The sequence below is a fragment of the Chinchilla lanigera genome, unplaced genomic scaffold (genome assembly GCF_000276665.1).
Source record: "Chinchilla lanigera isolate Chin_1 unplaced genomic scaffold, ChiLan1.0 scaffold00011, whole genome shotgun sequence".
Taxonomy (NCBI): Eukaryota; Metazoa; Chordata; class Mammalia; order Rodentia; family Chinchillidae; genus Chinchilla; species Chinchilla lanigera.
In genome coordinates, this window is record NW_004955412.1 from 10976061 (window position 1) to 10990604 (window position 14544).

The 14544-nt window shown below is 37.3% G+C and overlaps 1 protein-coding gene across 1 annotated transcript in view; it reads left to right on the plus strand.

Annotated features, from left to right (window-relative positions):
• The window catches only part of Ddx10 (DEAD (Asp-Glu-Ala-Asp) box polypeptide 10), a 260398-nt gene that overhangs the window by 228419 nt on the left and 17435 nt on the right, over positions 1-14544 (plus strand). The gene's annotated exons all lie outside the window — the stretch shown is intronic.

The following is a 14544-nucleotide window of genomic DNA, read 5'->3' on the forward strand; positions in this document are numbered from 1 at the left end:
TTAGGAGAAAATGTTGTAGGGGAGACATGGCTATTCTTCATTTAAACCTTCCGCATGGTGGGTAAAGGGGCACACACCTGCCATCCCAGCACTGGGAAGGCTGAAGCAGTAGGATTACTGTGAGTTTGAGGTCAGCCTCAGCTACATAGGGAGTTCAAGGCCAGTCTAAGCTACATAGTGAGACCCTGTTTTTAAAATAAAAATATTCTTGTGCTTATTTAAAGAGAGATTATTTGGTAGAAGGGGAAATTAATGTATGCAGAAATGCCATTTTAACAGGTGATGCCAGAAACTTGGTGAACTTGCTATAGGACAGTTGTAGTGAACATGTTAGGTTTATAGTGTTTCAGATGCTAGACAGTGGACATATTAGCTTTACTACCACAAAAGGTACCATAGATAAAAATAATTATATTAGGGTTTAAAAATATTTAAATATTTTGCCATTAGAGTTGTTTGGGTTCAGGCAGTATTCCTAATTTTTGTAAACTGGCTTCAAAAGTAAGTATACTCACTGTGTTTCAGAAAGTTCCTTGATGCATGTCTGAAACATAGATAAGCTATCAGGATGGTTCAGTCAGTTGTCCTTTAGGTTTTTATTTAAATGTCCCCCTGTTAGAGAATCTTAAGGGGTCTCAGCTTAGATAGGTGGGATTTGAACTAACACATCACTTTAAATTATTAGCTTCCAGGTGTTTCTATGTAATTCCTATGGAAAGAATGTTAATTGTTCCTATCGTTTGTTGTGCAGTATGTTTTACATACCTGATTAACATACTTTTAAAAGGTAGAACCAACCTTTGAAGCTATTGGCAAGATACTAGTCATTCTGCATCTGATTCATACAGATTTATTTTCTTAACATGATAGTTTTTAGATCATTATTCATCTGTGTACTGCAGGCATTTGGTTTTGTATTTCTGTTGTTTCTTACCTTCATAGTGACATTTCTGCACTCTACTTAATAGATCTTCTCTTACCACCTCATGTGTTTTAAGCTGCTTAATTAGTCTGCAAATGTCAGTAGCTAGAAATTTTGTCTTTACCTTCCCCCGCCCCCCGTATCAACCCTAATAGCTCCATCTTCTGTCCCTACCCCTACTATTAGTGTTATAGTCACATAGCCTTGAGAGGTTTGAATTAATTGATGATGGAAATTCTGTAAAAAAACCAGAAGTATGAGACTGTGTAATTGGTCCTAATAGTTTGAATGATACAAGAGATAACAAAATATAGGTGCTGTAGTTAGAAGATTAGAAGAAGATCAGATACTGTAGTGGTGATACTCAAAGAGAGAAGAGTTTCCTTGCGAGATGCTAAAGTTAAAGCATCCTAACATGGTGTAAAGGCCAAGATTCAAATACAATGTAGTTAATCTTTATAAGAAAATTAAAACAATTTTAATTTCAGGCACAGCTAGTAACTCTGCATTTGTTGATTAAAATAGGTTAACTAAAGAAATTTTTTGTTGAAGGGAATATAGAATGATTTTATTAATAACAGATTTTATTCTTTTAGTATATCTTAGCAGTTTTATTTTTTGTCTGAGCACAGATTATCTAGTCCAGGCTCCTTACAGAAACCCAAAGAAGCCAAAGCTTCGAGGGATGAAGTAAGTTGTGTTTGTGATCACAGTAAAAGTTGGGATTGGTGATAGCTGTGTACATTAAACTTACTCCCTAGTTCCACTACCCCAATGAGATTACTTAGAATTACTCTGGCTTTGGGAGAGGTAGGTCAGGAAACTGCCTGAAGACAAATTAAAGTTAGGTACTAACTGTAGGGTAAACATGAGTAGACCCTTCTTCCTACTTTAGGATTATTGATATTCTGGCCCAGATAAGGCTCTTTTGGGGGTGGAGTGGCGGTATATAGTCTGTTTACCATCATCCTTAGACATTAGGAGTAGCAAATTCTCTCCACTCCTACCTCAGTTGAGACTACTAAAAATATCTTTAAACTTTGCCTGTAGGGGTGGAGGTGGGGAGCAAAGGTGCCCATGCTTGAGAACTGCTAGACTGATACTCAGTGGCAGCTGCGTGCTCCTGGAGCCTCCCAGCACTCATCGAGCATTAGCCTTGTCTGTCTCCTCAAGCAGTCCTCAACAGTCTCTGTCACTCAAGACTAGAATGTGTGATTTAGGGTAAGCTGCAAGCAGTGTTCTACATATACAATTTCTATTTATCCTCTAATTTCCATTTTTCTCTCTTTTCCTTTCTTAAAATTACCTCTATAAGAATGAATAAAGCCATTTGCAAAACAAAACCGAATTTGTTTCAGATAAAAAACAGTATTCAGAAAGTTATATATAGTAGAAGTCTAATAGTAACTGCTGCTGTTACTAGTATGTACAATAACACTAGTACAGTTTTCCTGTATTGTTCCAGTCTGGCTACATCTTCTTTTCCTTTGCCTCTCATGAGCGTGATGACCTGCTAAGAGTTTGTGATGTCGGCTTCAGAGGGCCCTCAGACTATGCATAGATTTATCTGTTGTGCTCACACTGGCCCCTACTCAATAATTGTAGCAACAGGACACACTCCAGCCTCTGTGGGGTCATCATCACTCTTGCAGAAGGTTGTTCTCTGGGTATACGTTCAGTGTTTTGGAGATAAATTTACTCTTTGGAACTAGATACATCAACTAGAAAATAGCTGTTAGTCCTGAGCTAACTAGCATGAGCTAGTTTCATTTAAAATTTCCTCCAGTTATTTCTTTTTCCTTCACTTTGTTGACATTCATAAATATTCAGCATGAGTAACACCTTTGTCTCTCTACATGGAAAGACACTTTGTCAGGAAACAGGCAACAGAGAGTAAGGGTTAGTGGAGAGTGACTGAATCCGGGGGCAGTAGCTCCTCCTCAGGGAGGTCTGGCCAGGTTTTGAAAAGTCCCTATTTCTGCCCTCCATCTTAGCTCAGTGCGCAGCCACAGGAGAATTTAAACCACCCCCAGCCCTCTGCGGAATGACCGGTTGTCTCTAGCACTGAAGTTCCAAAGAGATCTGATGGGCAAGGCTCTTCCTCCTTTAGTGTAGCTTGACGAAAAAGGTCTTTTGCTTATTATATGAAAATTATGTGACCTTGAGTTCTTTTTAAGGAGTTTTAAGAATGTGTTGCCATGAATAACCCAATTTATCCTTTGGAAACAGCTGTGAAATGGAGAGTTAGGGGCAGATAATCTACCCCGTAGTACAGAGGGCAGTCAGGCCAGATACCCACTCCATCTGTGGCTCTAGGCTTCAGTGTGTTCTTTTTGACAAGAGGTGTAGAGGGGAGAGCTTGCTTTGTTCTTTGATTTCTTTCCTCTTCTTTAAAATTGGCCCACACTATATGTTTTACTCTGTGGTTTGTACCTCTTTCCTCCTTTGGGACTGTGGACCTAGCATAGATAGAATCCATATATGATATGGTTAGAATTTTTTCAGTTATTATTATTAGAGACAACACCTGGGTGTGGTGCTACACCCCCCCTGCCCCACTGTACCCCTCCTACCCCGCCTCAGCACTCTTGAGGCTAAGGCAGGTTAGCAAGTTTAGGTCAGCCTGGGTTACATAATGAGTTTCAGGCTAGCCTGGGCAACATAAAAATAAAATAGAAAACAGAGACAAAACAATTTGGTAGGAAACCTAGAGCTTTGCTTAGCAGACTTTATGATACCGTGCAATTTATCAGTCTGCTGAGAGCTGTACAGAATCATGTGTTCTTATCTTCAGTATATTTTGATAGGCTTGTTTACCTTTTTGGGGAAAAAAAGACTTCGATTATTGCAGTTGTCTTTGGGCTCATAAATGATTTTTCATCTCAAATAGTCCACATAATATAGTTATCCTATAAAGATTAAATTTTTTTTTTTGTTTGGAGTTTCTGCCTGTGATGGCAAGAACTGGAGTGAGAACCTTTTGCGTTATTGAAACCACATTCTGCTTACTTAATACTTACCTGTTCTTTTTGTCTCTGACTGGTTATCGTGTTTCTCCACACGTTCTCTTAACTAAGGGTTTTAATGCTTGCCAGGCATGTGGAGTACTGGTACAGAGTATAAAGCATTAAACAGAAAAAGTACCCTTCCGACTTTCACAGAATTTTTCATTCAGTGGGGTTACAGAGAGCTAAGGGTACAGTTACAAAACAATGTGATAGGTGAGTGCTCTGATTTATATGTGTAGAGGGTAGGGGTGGAGGCGAGGTAGGGAATTCACACGGACAGCATATAAGTAATGGGCCTCACCTGCGACTGGTGAATCAGTGAGCACTTCCTAAAGGCTAAGACAAGCCTGAAGTCAGTCAGGTCTTAACCAAGCAGAGGGAAGGTAAATTGCCCCTTAAAGGATGTGGCCTTTGAAGTGAGACAAGAGTATCTTTAACCACATTTCATTAACCTCTTCTAAGATTGTTCATTTTAGCTGTGTCTCATAAGCTTAAGAAATATTTGGTCATGAGCATGAAATACGAGATAAATTTTTGTATATCTAGTACCATTTATTATATTTGGTTTATGCCCATCTTCATATGAATTGCTAATGATACGAAAATTTGCTGAGTATTAAATATGGAAAGAAAAACATCAGGATGTTATAGATATTCATTATTCACTTGAGTTTTTGTATTTATATCTTAACCTTTTTCAAATAAAGAAAGTGGTGGAGGCTCATACTTTACATCAGTCTTTGTTTTGAAGGCTATAGCCTCTGACAAAGGATATTTCCTTCATAAGGAATTGTTGTAAGTAGGTGTTTGGTAAATTGTTCTAGGTAACATAAAGCTAGTTACATGTATGACTTGTACTTTACTTCTATAGAGATAATTCTACATGGATTGATACTTCTGATGTGATTAGCTGACCCTGGTATGATTAGTTGACCTGTTTTTACATGGTTCCTAATTGATAGATGGATCAAGATTTATCATCTGTTTGCTCTTGTGTTAGGAGTTTGGGTTTTATTTTTTTAAAAATCTGTTCTTAACTAGTTATTTCAGAGTAAACTTGCCTGTCTATAAATCATCTCTTACATGAAGTAGATGAAGTTCTTTAATCTCTGTGGTTTCTCCTAGAACTGAGTTTTATGACATCTCTTCAATAATATTTCCCTAGCAACTGCCCTTAAAAGACTTTACAGTTAGCTTCATAGTATGTGGAAAACTTTTTACTTGAAAAATAAATGTGTATGAATCAAAGATGAATTTCTAGGGACAGAAAATGCACAAAAGCAATTTCATTTCTTTTTTAACTTTTTGGTTGGGACTAGATGTGGTACTTTGTTTTATATAAACTTTAGTGGAATTATTGGTGCTTAGTGTAGGGAATTCTTGTTCTGTTTTGTTTTGTTGATTTTTTGAGACAGGTTCCCACTTTAGACTTCCGGCTAGCCTTGAACTCACTATGTAGCCCAGGCTGGTCTTGAGCTCATGGCAATCCTTTTGCCTCAGCCTCTCCATTGCTGGAAGTATAGCCAGGTGCCACCACACCCAGCTGGGGATGGTTCTTTGTAAGAAAGCTTTCTTTAACATAAACTAATTGATTGTGCTTATGTTTAAAAAACAAAAAACAAAAACAAACTTGAAGGTGCTTTCCACGTACTTGAACCTCTCCTTGCTGGTGAGTCTCTTTCTGGGTAGCTAATACTGAAAAGTCTGCCCAGCTTAAGGATACTTTGACTTCATTTTGAACCTGCCATTCTTTCCTTTTATTTTACTTATTTGTTTCAGTACTGGTGATTAAACCCAGGACCTTTCCTGTGCTAAGCAAGTGCCCTACCACTGAGCACTGTCCCAGCTTCATTCTGTCCTCTTTGTCTTTGTAATTTCAAGAAAGTTAGCCCCCATTCCAGTATGCGTAGCAGCTTTCAAGAGAAAAAATTCAGACAACTTTTCTTATCTGTGAAATACTGGAAAACAAGGTCAGTGTTTGGAGAATCCTCCAGAGCAGATTGATCAGGCAGTGAAGGGCAGTATTATTTATCTTGCGACTTTTAGGGGAGAGACTGCTACACACTGAGGAAGGAGAGTGTTATTTTCTGGGCCAAGAATTGGCGAATACCTAGTGTGAGAAATTTGGGGTTTAGGAAACTATACCCCTCACTCTTCTTACAGTCTCAGTTTTTACCCTGGGATTTCTACTTGGTATTTAGTCACCCATTAACTGTGAACTTCCCATGTTTCAGAACAGTTATGACCTCCAAGAAAGTGAGTGGATAGTTCAGGGTGTGATAAGGCCTAGATGAAGCACCCTTGCAAATAGTGTTCTCTTTGCCCTGCCTCTGTACATGGCAACTTTTTTTTAACACTAAGAAAGCCCTGGAGAATGATTTATTGCCCATCGCTTCATGTAGAAAACATTCAATGTTTGATGCTGGCATAATGTGCAGTCTTTCACTTAGTTATACCATAATTTCCTTAGCAACATCTCCTTTTAGAATTTTAGACTATGTCCGTGATGAGGTTTTTAATCGTTGTTGTTTGGCTTTGGTTTGTTTTTGCCATTATGGTAAGTAATTCCTTAGTGATGAACTTTATTGAAGACTGGGTTTTCTGTTTTTAGAATTCAGTCACTTGCAAGAGTAATGAATAAGAAGGCTAAAATGTACATTTAATTTTGCCAGATATCTAGAACACTGTAGATACGCTTGGGTAGGCGATAGTATTGAGTACTAAAAACTAATCAGTGGAAGTGGTTTGAGGGAGAACCTGATATGTTTATAAAGAGCACAGAGTTTTCCATAAACAGACGAGCGGTGAGAAAAGTGCTTAGCCTAAACTCAACTTGGATGGTGTTTTATTTGTTTTTAATCTGGGAAAAGAGAAGTATGTCTTTTAAGTTGTTGGAGAACAGGAATTCTTAATCTGTGTAGATGAAGTGATTCAAGGGAAATCTCAAAACTCCAGTGTGCGTGTAAAAACAGCATGGGTAAACGTGCTGCACGCACACTCTCGCGCATCTAGAAACAGGTGCTAGGAAAGGAGTCCTGACTTGCCATCAATTCTCAAGTGGATTCATGAACCAAAACAGAAGAGAAGGGTTCAGACCAAAACTTCTGCCAAGCCCAGATGATGTGTGTATGTTTTGTGGAAGGAAGTGTCTGAGGAGTAGCGAGGAAGTGTGCTGTGTTCGGCCTTGTCTTTCCTTTCCATCACCACAGTCCCTCTGGTTATTAGAATTCTGAGCTAAGAAAACATTTCTTTCTCTCTTCTTACAGTTATCTTTATAATGTACTCTTGGCCAATCAATCTTTTTTTTAGACAAAGTATTTTTACAAGTCTGTTTTTAGTTCTGAGCAGCTAGAAAAGACATTTAAGATGTGGTACATTCTCACTTTTAATTCTATGTGCAGTAGAAGGAAAGTGAAGATTTTATGGAGTGTACTCCGGTAATTAATCTTCATTAGGACTGTTGCCATGACCTTGGAAATTAAAATTTATAAGGAGAAACGTCTGTGGCACACCACATTTGAATACCAAAATGCCAGTACTGTTCTTACAGGTAGGTATGAAGATGGCTGAGATTTTTTTAAAATAACCCCAACCTCATTTATTATTAGCTTAAATTGCCTAGGAAAACGTCCAAACTACATTTATTGAATACAGAGTTTTGCACAGTAGGGACCCAAACTGGGAACTCAGGTGTTGAACTCTTACAGTGACTTTCCACAGCCCTTTTAGTACTGTGTTGTAAAGAAGATGCTCAGAGATTTCTATATAAGGGAATATTTGCTATTCATCACCTCTAGACGTCTACGCTAAGCTTCTTGGCAGCTAAATCGGTGTGAAGTTCACCTGATGTCTTTCCTTTGCATTTCAAAAGAGAGACAAAAGAAGCAAGAAGTTAAAAAATCTTCACAGACACTATAATAATGTGATCCTTCTTGAGCATCCCCATGTCCTGGTTCTGTTAGATTTCTTAATAGGTGATGTTGTTTCTGTCTTTTATGATAAAGCACATACACACTTGAACGGTTATAATCAATTTAGAAGCTCTGATATGGGCACCATGATACTTTCTGGTTGCACAGCCTCTTTTCCAAAATAATGCTAATAGAATCCCCCTGATTTCAGGTGCCATTTTATAACTTAATTACTAGAACTACCCACCTAGTGCCCTTGTAATTTACTGTTTACATCACTTCACTTTATTTCACTTACTGTTTACTTCCAATACATTGTATTTCTTTTTTGTGTTTATATCTTATTTGTACATGTTTGCAGTGCATAATGATTACATTCCTGAGGAGACAGAACCTGTATGAATATGCACATCTGTTTTTAAGTCCTCTTTCCTTTCAGTTGCATTTCCTGCACTGCTACACCCCTCACTCCATCTCTTTTTTTGTGGCTGTTGTTATTTTCCTATTATGTATCTTTTGTTTTTCATTTTCTACTTTCTTGTGTTAGAGAAACCATACTATATTTAAGCTTATGTGTCTGATTTGCTTCCGTTGACATTATGGTCTCAAGGTACATCTACTGTACTACAAATGACTCAAATTTGTCCTTCTGTATGGTGGAGTAGTACTCCACTGTGTGTACATACCACATTTCTTTTTCTATTCATCCGTTGACAGATACATACGTCACTTCCAAGATTTAGCTATTAGTAAGTTATGCTGCTATAAACATGGGTGTGTATGTATCACTGTAATAGAATGTCTTTAACTCTTTCAGGAAAATGCTTAGGAGAGGAATAACTGGATTGAATGGAATTTCTAGTTTTAGTTTTCTAAGGAATCTCCATACTGATTTTTATAATGGTGGTATTGGTTTACATTCCCACCAACAATGAAGAAGTTCTTTTTTTCCCTTGCAGTCTTGCAAGTATTTATTATTTGATTTGTTGCTGTTGATAGTCATTCTTTTTGTGGTGAGACAGAATCTCTGCATTGTTCCAATTTGAATTTTTCTCATGGCTGGAGATGGTGAAGATTTTTCTTGTGTTTATTAGCTATTTGTATTTTTTCTTCTGTTCCTTTCAGTTGCCCCCTTTTTAAAACTAAGTCTTTTATTTTGGGGAGTGTCATTTTTTGAGTTCTTTATGTATTCTAGATAGATGTTAGTTCTCTGGGGAATAGCTGGCAAAATTTTTTTCCCATTCTATAGATCATCTCTGTTCTGTTGGTCATTTACTTTGCTCTGCATAACCTTTTTAATTTGATACAATCCCATTTGTTGATTCTTGGTGTTATTCTGCAGTTGGAGCACTGTTTAGAAAGTCCTTGCCTGCATCTATGTCTTCAAGAGTTTTGTCTATTTTATCTACCAGTACACTGTTTCTGTTTTAATATTTAGATTTTTGGTCCATTTTGATTTTAGTTTAGTATATGGTGAAAGATATGAATCTGGATTAATCTTCTGTATGTGAATAGCGTGTTTTCCCTGCACCATTTGTTAAAGAGACTATCTTTCTTCCAGCATAAGTTTTTGGCCTCTTGGTCAAAATTCAGGTAACTGGATGTGCTTGGAGTTGTTTCTGCATCTTGTATTCTGTTGCACTGATCTACATATCTGTTTTTGTTCCAGTATCATGCTGTTTTATCACTGTAGCTTTGTAGTATAACTTGAAGTTTGGAATTGTGATTCTCCTTGTTTCCTAGGAATTATTTTACTCGTTTAGTTTTCTTCTGGTTCCATATTGCCTCAGTTACTTTTCTTGCTGTTGAGACAAAAGTTGAAGAAGGAAAGGTTTATTGTAGCTCACAGTTTATAGAGATTTCAGTTCATAGTTGGCTGGCTCCATGGCAAGGGGCATTGCAGAGCAGGCAAGCAGCAGGCAGCAAGTGACAAGCGACCCCAGCAGCCCGCTTTCTGTCCCAGATATCTTATGCCAGCTTCCCTAGGGCGGGTAGCACTCACACCTAAGGAGGGCCTTCCTGTTATCCACTTACAGACCTGTGCCAAACCAATCAGTGGACTAATTTAGTAATCACGCATCCTTGATCCCAGCATCACACACTTAATCGCAGCATTACATATTCTAAATCCAGCCACCTCACACTGGATGAGGTTGGGGCAGGGGCAGGCATCTAAGCAGAAGGCATAAAACATATGAATTTTAGGATTGTTTTCCCTAGTTCTGTGTGTAATGCTGTTGGTATTTTGACTGAAATTGAATTAAGTCTGTGTATAGTTTTTGGAAATATGACCATGGTTACTACCTTGGTTCCTGCCAATTGAGGAACAGGATAGCTTTACATTTTCTTTTTAAAGAGAGGAAAAAAAAAGTAACAAAATAACAAGACAAAAACAAAACCTGTATTGGGTTATCTGAGTAACTACTTTGAAGATAACAATATGTAATATAACAACAATTGGTAATTTCCTATCACCTTGTTTTGAAATTCTGTATCATGTTTATTGTTTTCATATTTTTAAATTTTTTATGTTTTATTGTTTTGTTTATGCCTTTGTTTTGTTATTTTGTTTTTGATATTTTCTCTTTAAAATTATATATATGTGTGTGTTTATATACAAGGATAGCTGAGGTGAGTGTATTGCTGATGTCTATTGGTTTATTGAAAGGGACAGTTAAGGCTTAAATTTTTTTTCTCTTCACCAATTTTGCATGCTTATATCTGGTAATCGGAATAGTTTTACATTTTTTATGTCCTCTTTGATCTCGTTTCTCAGAGTATTTTTTGTTCTAGAGGGCTTTCACTTCATTAATTAGATTACTTCCCAAGTGTTTAATTTTTCTTGATGTTGCTGTGAAAGGTATTATTTTCTTAATTTCTTTCTCAGTCAGTTTATTATTAGTGTACATAAAACTATTGATTTTTTTCTTTCTGTTATCTTTTTTTGGTACTTGGACTCTTAACTCAGGGCCTTGTGCTTGCTAGGCAGCCACTGCACTGCTGAGCTATATCCCTGGCCAAAAACACTGTATATCTTCGTGTGTCAGCTTTCTGTCCTGCTATGCTATTGAGTGTAGTTTTCTAGGAGTCTTTTGGTGAAAGTTTTGGGGTCTTCCATTTAGAGGATCGTGTCATCTCCAAATAATTACTGGCTTCTTCCTTTGCTATACATATTCTTTTTATTTTTTTCTACTGCAGTTGCTCTAATGGTTCAAGAACTTATGGAGCAGAAGTATAATAGCAAACGTCCTTGTTTTGTTCCTGGATTTAGAAGGAAAGCTTTCAGCTTCTACCCAATTAATATTTTGTTGGCTATTTGTTTGTTATAAGTGGCTTTTATCAGATTGAGATGAGTCCCTTCTTATATCTCTTTTGTTCAGAATTTTTAACATGAAAGAATGTTGGATTTTGTCAAAGGCCTTTTGTGTATCAATTCAGATGCTCATGTGGCTTCTGTTTATGTGATGTATTAGGTTTATCGATTTGTGTACATTGAATTATCCCTGCATCTCTGGGATGAATTGTACTTGGTCAGTGATGTATGATCTCTTTGAGGATTTGCTGTGTCCTGTTTGGAAAGTTTTTTCTATGCGTAAACAGGTTTTTAATGCCATTCATGCTGTCTTCTGATTTTTCACTTACTGCATTTAATCATAAATTAGTCTTCTTTGTGTCGTCTAGAAGTTGTTGAATCCATTTTTATGTGTACTTGTTGTTTTTAGGGTATCTCTGAGTAGTTGGTCTTTGATACCATCCCAATCTTATAATTCTCATCTTCTGTCCTCATATTACTTACTTCTGCTGCCCATATTTTCAGTATTATTTTAATCTCCTACATTTGTGTTGGAACCTTTTCATGGACTCTAGTTCTTTGCTAAAGTGGTCATTCACGTTCTATTCATTTTCTTTAGCTTAGCTAGCTTTTTATTAGTGCCTTTGGTAAACTCTGTGATTGTTTTATTAACTTCATTATGTGATCAGTGATATTTTCTGTGAGCCCATTAAGCACCTCATTGATCTCTTTTCAGTCTCCTCTTTTATCCTTTCAAATCATTTGACTGCATGCCTGCATGACTTTTGCTTTCCTTCCTCTGGAAGCCTAGAGGTTTTGGAGGCATTTTGTTGCCTTGCCTTCTCATATCTCCATTGTTTTCTGTTTGTTGGTTTTGTTTTGTTTTGTACATATGTATGCAGTCCCTCATAGTGGAAAAACTTTGTTGCTCAGTGATGTCTTTAGTTAGTCTTCTTTTCGGTGATTCAGTGAGGGATAATAATTTCCTGCATTATCCTTGCAAGCCAGGGAATGTAGTTTCCAAGTTACAGAGGACATTCTCATGTGTTTTTATTGGATTTAATTTGCACATTTATTTGAAGTGTGATGCTCAACAATGAGTGGCTCTCCTATTCATGGCAGGTACCAATGATTATTTTGTTCTTCTTCTTGTAATACATTCGTCCACCCCTTCCTACACCCATAAGTCTATTAAAGCTTCCTAAAGCTTCCTAAGAACTAGACAGGGAATAAAAAGAATCAATTGCTCTAGCCTGTACATGAATTACATAAAGTTCTCTGAATCGAGAGATTATTGAAGGCCCTGCCCCCATGTTTCGCTGCATGTAGTTTTGGAATATTGATTTGTGTGCTGTATTATCATAAACTTTGCAGTACGAGGTAGTTTTGAGAAATTAAATCTGTGTTAGAACAAAGCCAGGCTACTTAGCCTTGTGTAGAAAATTGTGGTGTTCAGAGTTGAAATCTTTTTTATTTTTCACAATTTGTGGACCTTGTACAAGTTTCTTAATCTCTGTGTCCCTCAATTTTTTAAACCAGTCAAATAAAGATAATTCTAGTTGGGTGTCATGGTACATACCTGTAATCCCAGCACTCGGAAGGCTGAGGCGGAAGGATCACCACAAGCTTGAGGCCAACCTGGGAAACAAAGTGAGTTCAGGGCCAGCCTGAACTGTACAGTGAGACCCTGTCTCAAAAAGACAAAATAATAATAATAATAATAATAATAATTCTAAATTTACAAAATAATTGCAGAGCTGTAATGCAAGTAAAAAGAAAGTCAGGTTTGACACATAATAGGCTCCTTAATATATGGTAATCATTTTAATTACTAAAAGTGAAACTGGTAGGAGTTATATATACATTGATAAAAGTAACATTTAATAGTCTCTGCAGTATCTACTTTACGTTATCTTCCTTATCAAAATCTTTCATTAAGCCCTAGATGCACAAAATGTGAACCAGACCCTATACTCAAAACTGTCTGCAAAAATATCTTACTAAGATATGGTGGCACATGTCTGTAATCCCAGAACTCAAGAGGCTGAGGCAGCAGGGTAGCTATGACTTAGTCAGTCTGGGCTACATAGTGAGTTCAAGACAAACTTTTGAACTACATAGCAAGATCCTGTCTCAAAAGAAAGGAAAAAATTATATATGCTGTAATAATTATAATTTTATATATGTTATAGTAACTGTAGTTATAATAACTATATGTTATAGTAACTATAACTATAACTATAATTTATAATAACTATATGTTATGATAACTGTAATCTCCAGCTGCTTGTGTTTAAATGAATAATGCAGTGAAAATAATATTAAGTAACATATTACAAGTGGACCCTCGAGTTATGACTGGCCTGACATACACATAACTTGGGCTGTGACTGGATTTAGTTTTAACTTACTACCAAAGTCTTGTGTTATGACCCGAATGCCAGCCACTTGTGCTTCTAGATCATCTCAGATACAGATTTAACCCTTAAAGAGTTCTGGAAGGAACTTTACAACATCCTTTCCTGTGTGCAGTTAATTGAGAAATCCTGGCCCAATGTCTGTCTACGGACACTGAGATCTGCTGGTATACAGAAGAGAGACTTTCAAGGCTGTGTAGAGGAGCCTGAGCCTGCAGTTGACAGCCTGAGTTGCAGCCAGCCTTCAGGAGTGAATTGAGTTCGTAAGTCGAGGGTCCACTTAGTTTGAAGTTGAAGCCTGGGGAATGCTCTTACCTGTCAGTCCTTCAGTGTTCCCTTATGCAGGCATTTAGTAAACTGTTTCCATCTCGTGTGTTTATTTTGTGCCCCTCAGAGAACAAGAAAAGACACTGGATTTCAGCCCTCATCAAGTTTACACTGCAGGGAGGCAGACCATAAAGAAATAAAGTAGAAGAGAGGTGGTTAAGAAGGCCTTGAAGTCAATAACTGTAGTGAAGCAGGAATAGGGAATTCAGTTTTGTGAGGTCATTAAGAATGGTCTATCTGAGGTAAGATCTGAAAAATTATTGAAAGCTTTCCCTTTAAGGAAAGACAGAGTGATTGATGCTAGTATTCTAATTGTGAATTGCTTGGACAGTGGTTAAAATTTAATTATGTACTGTAACAGTGTAATCGTGATACACTTACGTATCCTCCTGCTGGAGTAGATTCTCGGCTTCTTTTCATCCCATCATCCTTTCACCCTTGGGTCTGTCCTGTGATTCTGGCTTTGTGGTGGTGGCGATAAGAAACAGCAGCTCTTCTAGTCTGTGTGCTGCCCCGTTAGAAAGAAGTAGGCCAGCATGAGGCTGATGGGGACAAGGAAGGGAAGTTGAGATGCTCTGAAGATCTCAAAGAAAACTGGGAAGTTGTTCGGGTTATGTACTGAAGTAACATGTACTATTTGTGGATAGGAAGATACATGGTGTTTCCA